This window comes from Excalfactoria chinensis, chromosome 1 (assembly GCF_039878825.1).
Source record: "Excalfactoria chinensis isolate bCotChi1 chromosome 1, bCotChi1.hap2, whole genome shotgun sequence".
NCBI lineage: Eukaryota > Metazoa > Chordata > Aves > Galliformes > Phasianidae > Excalfactoria > Excalfactoria chinensis.
The window spans coordinates 162,677,588-162,686,651 of record NC_092825.1 but is presented as its reverse complement, the minus strand read 5'-3'; positions in this window follow the sequence as shown (position 1 = coordinate 162,686,651).

Sequence of the window (9,064 nt, the reverse complement as noted above, 5' to 3'; positions counted from 1 at the left end):
ATCATTCATGTGTCAGCATTATATAATGAATTAAAGTATTTTCTGTGAATATAAAGCCGCCCAACTGTTCAGAGTTTCAGATGCAGTGGTGCAGGATATATACTGTTACTAAATGACATATTATTTTGCAAATCAACTTAGTGTTGTCATTTATTTATTTATTTATTTTCCAGTTCAATATTGTTTAGCATTTCCTTCAATCAAGAGGAAGCGTACAGATAACAACTGAGAGGTTTTGAACATGGAAGTGAAGTATGCATCAAATATTGTAAACAGAGATCTGGTAAACATAAACATAACATACCCTTTAACTCAGACTTACTTAAAAAACATTATTTTTGAGACAAAAATATCAGCATGCAGCCATAAAAAATGTAATTCTCTTATGTTATTATCTCCTTTTTTATTGAAATGTGCTGCTGGTTCTTGCAAGTGGTTATGACAGACAAAGGCCAGAATGACTCAAGATAACAGAATACTAGGGAGGCAGCTGTGTACATACAGCATGCAGGAGTTCTGGGTGGTCATGGGAGATGTATGATGTGGATCACCTGGACATGTTGCCAAGGAGAACTCAGAGACTGAATGTGTTGTCCTAATATTTTGCATCATTTTAACTCTTATACAGAAAACGTCAATCTGATATTCACATGAAAGGTGACAGCACTCTGGAATGGAGTAGGGGAAGGGGCTTCTGACACATGAGGCTATATACAGTAGAAAATTTTCTTTTGGTTTAAAGAGAGAAGAAATGCTTTTATTGCCTGAAATAGCTGAGTTTGAGAAGATCACAGAATGGCTGTTAAAATTAAAGTGTGTATTTACTAATTGCATCTATAATGCTACTGTAAAGGAATGTATGTAGCTCCCTGTAACAGACTTAACAGCATGCTCACTCACTGCTTTATGTGTTGCCATTGTAGCAACATCAATGAAAACAGTTTGGGAATCTGCTGGGTGTACAGACGTGCAGGCATGTGGGAATCTGCAAACTCAGGATCTCTGTCCTCACTGCTGGGGCTCTACAGTGCTTGCCAATTCCTGTGAAGGCTGCCAGCCCTGCCACAGCCTTGTCACTGTCTGTATCTGGGTAGCTCTTGATGCCTGTGAAGTGAACGGTGCCCAGTAGACTTGTGCATCACATTTCCTATCATCACCTTTCCCCTTCTGCAAGGAATATCATGACTTGGAAATCTGAATCTGTCCTTCCACCAAACTCAAAGACAAAGGTAAGGGTGGATTTGAAATGAGACATGATGCCCAGCTAAATCCAAAGCATGTATTTACTGTGAGAATCTCACTCTCAATGCCTATTAAATCCATCTGTTGATCAATGGATGTTTCTGTTTTCCACTGCTCCTTGGCAGCTCATATGCACTGTGACTGACAGGTTCAGACAGCCAGGTCAGAACAAATGGTACTCATTGCATGCAATCATTTTCCTTATAAACTTCATCCCATGCAAGGGTATCTTAGAGGCTATCGTAGGTACAGTACCTATTTAATTATTTCTTTAATTAAAGACAGAAGGCTGCATTAGAACATTGACTTCAGATGATTTTGATTTGGGGGTACAAAGGCTTCTACCATTCCTCCATTCTCAGGATCCTCTGGAGGCATCTTTATTGCTTGTGCTTCAGGCTATCTTCCCCGACAGCACCAGTGGAGTCAGCATCATTTAGTGTCTTTACCAGGTACTCTCAGGACTTCCCCAGGACAGAGAAGAAGCAAAAGAGAGATAAGCAAGTCTTTGTTATGAGCTTTTCCCCAGGGAGGGCAGGGAAATAGAGAGAGGAGAAGCACTGTGCAGATGAAGGCATCTACTCCTATTTTTCTCATTGCCTTGCTATAAGGACTTTTCTGTGAACACATGCCCAATGCCTGGCCACTCCCAGGAGAGCCATCATTAATGGATTATTAACACGCAGAGAGCCTGTCTTATGGCTGGACTTATTCACAGTGTCATTTTGAATCTCCCGAGGAGCAATGCTGTGCTCCCTCAGGAATACCTAGCATGGCTGTATAGGAAAAACTCCCTTTCAGTTAAGAAAGCTATTAAGTGACAGCAGTAAGAAAATATATTAAAATACATCATTCGGAAGCCTTTCCAGGAATAGTCCCTTCCCCCTGGTTTCCAGTGAATACATTGTTGGCAGGAAGGTAAGAAATGTTTCAACTGAGTTGAAAAGGGATGAGACATTCACAGCTTCATTGGGCAGCCTCACTGTGCTGTGCTCTGAGTAAAGATTTTCTTCCTAAAATCTAATACATCTAATCTAAACATCCCCTCTTTTTGTTCAATGCCATTCTCGCTTGTCCCATCACTATTAGATAATGTAAAAAACCTGCTCCTGTTCCTGCTTATAAGATCCCTTCAAGTACTGGAAGACCACAATATGTTCTCCCCAGAGCCTTTTCCAACCTAAACAAGCCCAACTCTTCAGTCATGTGGGACAGTATCAAATGCTTTGCACAGATCCAGTCAGTTTCTCTTCCTTTATTCACTGGTGCTGTAAGTTCATCATAAAAGTTTGACAGGCATGATTTGCCCTTGGTGAAACCATGTTGGTTAACACCAATAACCTCATCTTTATTTTCCTTGTGTCTTAGAGGAGCCTTCAGGAGAATCTGTTCCATGCTATTACCAGGCACAGAGGTGAGGCTGACTGGCCTGTAGTTCCCCGAATCTTCTTTTTTTCACTTCTTATAAATGGGGGTTATGTTTCCACTTTTTCAGTTTGTGGGAACTTCAACAAACTGCCATGACATTTGAAAGGTCATGCAGCTTGGCAACTTCATCTGCTAGTTCCCTCAGAACCCGTGGGTAGATCTCATTGGGTCCTATGGACTTGTTTATCTTCAGGTTCTTTAGATGGTCTTAAACCTGATCTTCACCTACAGTGGGAAGATATTCCTTCTCTCTGTTTTTACCATTTCTTTCTGCAGCTTAAGTGGTGTGGCTAGAGCCCTTGCCAGTGAAGACTAAGGAAAAGAAGTCATTGAGCACCTTTACAGATTTCAGCTTTCTCTGTATCCCTTGTGACCAAGTTTCTGGAAGGAACCTAGAGTTATAAAACTTTCCCCTTCTGAGGTGGTAGTCATAGCTGATGCTCCTAGGTAGTTGTAGTCTATGTATTTATTTGCCTGCTTCCTACTAACTAGAAGCTTTATCATCAAGGATAAAGTATGTGTATGTAAACAGAACACTATACAAACACAGGTGTACGCTATAATAATAACCCCTTGCTGATTACTTAAATGAAGACCGATTTAAAACACACAGCTGTTTTGGTACACTTACAATTCTCTCTTAACTATTGTTTTTTTAAAAGTTGTGAATTTTGCTCCAAGGAGTATTTTGTCACATCTGCTAGTAAACACTGAGCATGTGATAGAACAGTTTTGTGCTGAAAAGCATGAAAATTTGATAAAAATATCCACAATGAAATCATATTTTCCCCTCTCCTCTCCTCTCCTCTCCTCTCCTCTCCTCTCCTCTCCTCTCCTCTCCTCTCCTCTCCTCTCCTCTCCTCTCCTCTCCTCTCCTCTCCTCTCCTCTCCTCTCCTCTCCTCTCCTCTCCTCTCCTCTCCTCTCCTTTCCTCTCCTTTCCTCTCCTCTCTTCTTTGTTGACTCATTGTTTAAAAGCTAGGATACTAGAAGTCAGAAAAATTGACTGGAGAGTGAGGGCACTGGTAAATTTACATTCAGTGGGCACTGGGCCTGTTCAACTTATTCATAAACAGTCTGTAGAAGAAGACAAACAATGAAGTTACTGATGATGCAAAATTATTAGTAGTGGGACTAAGGTCAAGGGCTGAATGTGAAGACTAGCAGAAAGATTGTTGGATGATTGGACAATAAAAATGAGTGAAATTCAGTGTAGATAAATAAAAGTATGATGATGAAAGGTAAAGAAACAAACATAGCAACCATAAATTTGCACATGAAATGATGGCCCTTTAGCTGGCCATTACCAGTAAAAAGTGAGATTTTGAAGTTATAATAAATATTTCCATGAAAACATCAGTCTTGATATCCAGAAGTGATCAAAGAGACAACTGGAAGTGTCAGGCATCATTACACAGAAATAAAGAACCAAATAAAAAATGTCACAGTGCCATTGCAAAGATTCATGGTTTACCCATGTTTCAAGTACAACATAGAACACTGGTTCCTCATCTTCAAAAGGAGATGTTAGAGATGAATAAGTTTCTATGAAGGGCAGCAAAAATGAGTATGTGCACTGAAAAACTTCTCCTTGAACATCAGCTGTCTGTTCAGGCTGGGAAAGAGTTCTGTGTGGAAGGGGATAAGACAGAAGCCCAAAGCACCATGACAGGAAAGAAGAGGATTAGGTCTTGATATATCCACCACCTTTCCCAATAAAAGTAGTAGCAAAATTTGAGAATACAAGGCAATTAAAAATCAAACAAGCAAAGAGATATTTTTGTCACCTAGTGTAGTCAGTCTGTAAACAAAGTGCCTGTGGTTGTTGTGGATGCTAAAGCTTAAACAGGAGGATGGACCAGCCTGTGAATAACAAATTCAGAGGCAATTCCTAGATATGTGTCACATCCAGGTCAGGAAGTTCTTGGGGTGAAAAGTGAAGGCTGCTATCAGATAGGACTAATTTTGGATCTTTGGACTGTAAAAGAGAAAGCTAATACTAAAACGTCTGTTTTTCAAATTGCACTTAAACATTATAACCCGCAGTTATCTTTGAATTCTTTTGTCATTTTCTGTAATGTGTTCTTCATTCTCCTTCTCCTCACTGCATTAGAGGCATTTATTTCATGTTATTCTGTTCCTGTAAATGTACACCAATAAAGATCAGTCTAGCCATGACTATTTTACCTAAAATACACATAGGAAGGCCAGAAACAGTCAGCAGAATTTCCAAAGATATGACTTTTATATTCTTTAAATATGTTTTATTTTGGGGTAAGGAAATAGCTCAATATTGCATACAAATTTATTCGGGAAAACTGTGTTCTTTTTTTTACAGAAGAAAGAAAAAAAAACAACCTGAAAATCTAATAACTTCATAGGTATACCTGTGTACATAAAACATTTAAGCTTTGCTCCATAATGTGATAAAGATTTCTTAGGCCACATTAATATATCCAGTCTACTCTGAAAGTATTGATTTTCCCAAACAAACTCCGTATTTTCTTTTCATCATTCATACTTACCTAACATGCATTTCTTTTACTTCCATGAACTTTGTGTTATTACAGTTTTCCCTCAAGACAGTGATGAAAGTTTTATAATGGGTAAGAAGCATTTCCATTGGTTCAGGTTGTCATAACTACTAGTACACACACACACATACACACACACACACACACACAAAAAAAAAAAAATAAAAAAAAATCTGCGATTAAGTTATTAGAGAGGTTAAAATAGCTGTGTGGAATACAATAGTCAGGAGGCTTTCCTACTATTTGACATGCTATTAAATAGTCGTATGTGATGAAAAGCAGAAAGGTGACAGCATTAGGGAATATTGCAACTCATTCTTTTGGTCTTAATTAGTTTAAACCTTATATTTTGTGGATATTTTTTACATATAATTACAGAGTCTAAAATCTGCCATATCTAGAAAAGATAAATGGCAGAAAGAATTCCAAAACTAGGAAAAATATAGAATCATTTGGATTGGAAGGGACTCTAAGTTCTAGTCCAGCTCCTCTGCAATGAACAGGGGCACCCACAGCTTTTTGCTCAATTTGCTCAAGAGCCCCTTCCAGCCTGGCCTTGAATGTCTCCAGGGACAAGGCATCCACCATCTCTCTGGGGAACCTGTATCAGAGCTTCACTACCCTTCCTGTAAAAAAATTTATCCTTATATCCAGGCTAAATCTCTCTTCTTTTAGTTTAAAACCATTTCCCCTTACCCTATCACAACAGAGCCTATTGAAGTCTGACCGTTTCTTAAATCTATGCCATCACTGGTAGTATATCTCAGCAAGTATTTATCCTCTTGCCACAAACAGACACCAACATCTTAACATCTTTTGGTATTTATTTATCTATGTCATCCAATGTTTTTTCTTTCGTAGTATGGAATTAATAGAAAGAATCACACTTCCTTAAGACAACTTAAAAGAGGGAAGTTGAGATGATAAAAGAGTGTGTGAGTTCAGAATTCATAATTATAGGAAAATACTTTTTTACTTAAACATAGTAAGGTGCAACTTTAGACAAAATAGACTATAGTCTCCTCATGGTGTTTGACTTGCAACCACAGAAGGAGACAAATAGGATTTTTTCCCCATACTCAATCAGTTCTTTTCAGTTCGGAGGCTGGCACAGCTCTACTGTTACTGATGGAGGTTGATGTAATCCTTCGCATTTGGTTGATAATAACATTAAATATTTTGAGGGCTTGAATGACAATAATCTTTCTCTAGCTGGTACTTTCATTGTTGGTTAATTTTAAAGCATTTTTTGGTCATGAGTTATTATTGCACAGGCTAGTATGTTCTTTAGTATTTTATTTTCCTTCTGACAAGTCAACACAGAGACCTGTAAAGACGTGGAACAAGTAGGGAATTGTCTGATTTCTGCTGTTATTATAAATCTGGCCAATCAAATTTCAGTGTACAAGAGATGCGGCAACAAGGCACTCTTGAGAGGAAAAGCTCAGAGAATTGCTGGGAAGAGGGAGGAACAAATCTTTTAGAAAACCTCTGGGATTGTGATATGACCTAAGATGGGTAAAGTCAAGCACAACCCTTTTTCTCTGTGATGAAATATTGTCTGGGAAAAACAAAAAGTTAGTGTCTGTGAATCTTGAGAGGAATGAAAAGGCAAAAATATAGGAAAAGTGCAAAAGGAAAAAGAGTAAGCATGAGACTTGCTTTCCTCCTAAAGGCATCACTAAGTTTCAGTTATTTCCTGGCTTCTTATGAGGTTATTTCTTCTTTTTAGATTTTGAATGTGTATATGTAATTAAAGGTTTAGTATATTTACAGTTGTTTGGTAAGAGTTCCAATTGTTTTGGTAATAATTGAATTTTATGTTTATAGCATTTCCTGTGCTCAGTTATGATCCTCATTCTTCCAGAAAGAGGAAACATCCGCAGTGTGCTTTGTTTCACTCTTTCTTTCCCTCTCTCTGAATCCCTGAGGATCTCTTCAAATTAAAATAGCTTCAGGAGTTATCCCTGTGTACTGCAGTGAGCAGTAATACAAGGATACAAGGATTTTAGCCAAGGTACTTGGAAGTATTGCATTCTAATAAGATTACTAAGAGCTTGACTGCTCTGAATAACTGCTTATTCCACTTGTCCTTTCCCTGGCAAGATGAGAAACCCTGTGTTGGGCTTCGTGATGCTGCCTGCCCATTGCAGCTCTGGGTTTGTGGAGAGGTCACCCAACAAAGCACATGTGAGGCCCACAGTGCACGAACATGGAGAGGACGCCCACATTTGAGTCACAAATGCCTGCTGCATTTGCAAAACTGAGTGTAAAACCAGTTATGCTGTTGTTGGAATTCCTCTAGAGCATGGGGATATCTGGAGGACTAAAACAGAGTAAGCTGAACTCTCACAGCATAAGTTTAATGAAGTTTGAGAATTGAAAAAAAAAAAAAAAAAAAAAAAAAAAAGATAAAAAGATGTGGATGCAGAGAGATTTGAGTCCTAGTTTCCTCTTGTGAATGTTGACTTTGAATGATTTTGAGACGCTACTTCCCTCTCACTATTTCACAGTGTAATCTGTAGTATTTTTTTCTTTCTGCACAAGCTTCAAACTTTATGACACCAGGATGCTGGGCTTCCTTGCAGTTTTTACTGCCAAGTCCTGATAAAGTCCTGATGTTAAGTCTTTTGAGCTCACTAATAGCTGAAAACAATAAACTTTTTTTATTTAATTAAAAATTAGTCTTAGGATTTCTAAAACAATTGCCTGCTTTTTAGTCCTGACACAATGCTTTTGAACACATGGCATTGGTTGTAATGATTTCCTCATCTGTGAAATTATGATAAATATAATTAACTGCCTCAAAGCAATGCTGCAGTGCTAATCACTTGGAAGAACATATGAGATGGAAGTTACTATATGCTTATAAAGTATTAGTGTTATTAGTTGCAATATTTTGGGCAATTAAAATATAAATTTTGCTAAACTCAGGCATTTAACTAACAACAGAGCATAAAGTATGTTTTCTCTTTATGTGTAATACCCTGGAGGAAAGCTTAAATCTATATTTACTGTCCAACAGAAGGGATGAGTTGGCTTGTTCAAGGCAAATTGCATTAAGTGTAGAAACCCAGCAAAACATCAATTACTGTGTTAGCCCTCATGCACTCAGCTTGAGGTTGTTCACCAATCATGTGGGAACAATTATCTTTATGGATTATTGATTATATTCAACCCTCAGGCAGCTGTGAGCCTCGTAAGGCACTTTGCGGTTTCAAAAAGGGTAAATTTTGTGGGCTCTTTCAAGAGCCTTCCTGAATAATTTGAGAAAGTATTAATCAATCTCCAGGGTCACTTACCACCAGTAATCAGACTAGATGGATAATTTGATTAATTAGGGATTCTTTAGGACATAAATAGGTACAGTAATATTGTTAAGTAAACTAAAAATATGGGGTATTGACACAGAGGTCTAATTAATGCGTATACAAAGAAAGTAAATTGTAAATATTTTGAGATCTGTGGTTGGAAACACTCATTGTTTTCTCCAGAGATTGCTTGAAGGAGGGAAAGTACAGCACATCCTTCTCCTGATGATCGTTTCAGTGGGGCATAACAGCAGAGTTTCCTCAGCTGCTTCTGAACAATAGAGGCCTTTTTTTCCAAGGATGAACCAATTGACAATAATGGATTTGAGCAAAAGCCCACCAAATTTTGTAGAAACCGTTCTGTTTTGAATGTTACTGTACTAATATGAGATACTCTTTAATTCTGAAATGTCTGGATCCTGTTTTACAGCCATGTCTTGAGTTTCCATTTTGTCACTCTTCGGTCTTTGAAGGTTTTATCACACTCATTTTGGGGCATTGTTTACACACTGGTAATACAGCTGTGCCTTAAGTAGCATGCCTGCTGTAAA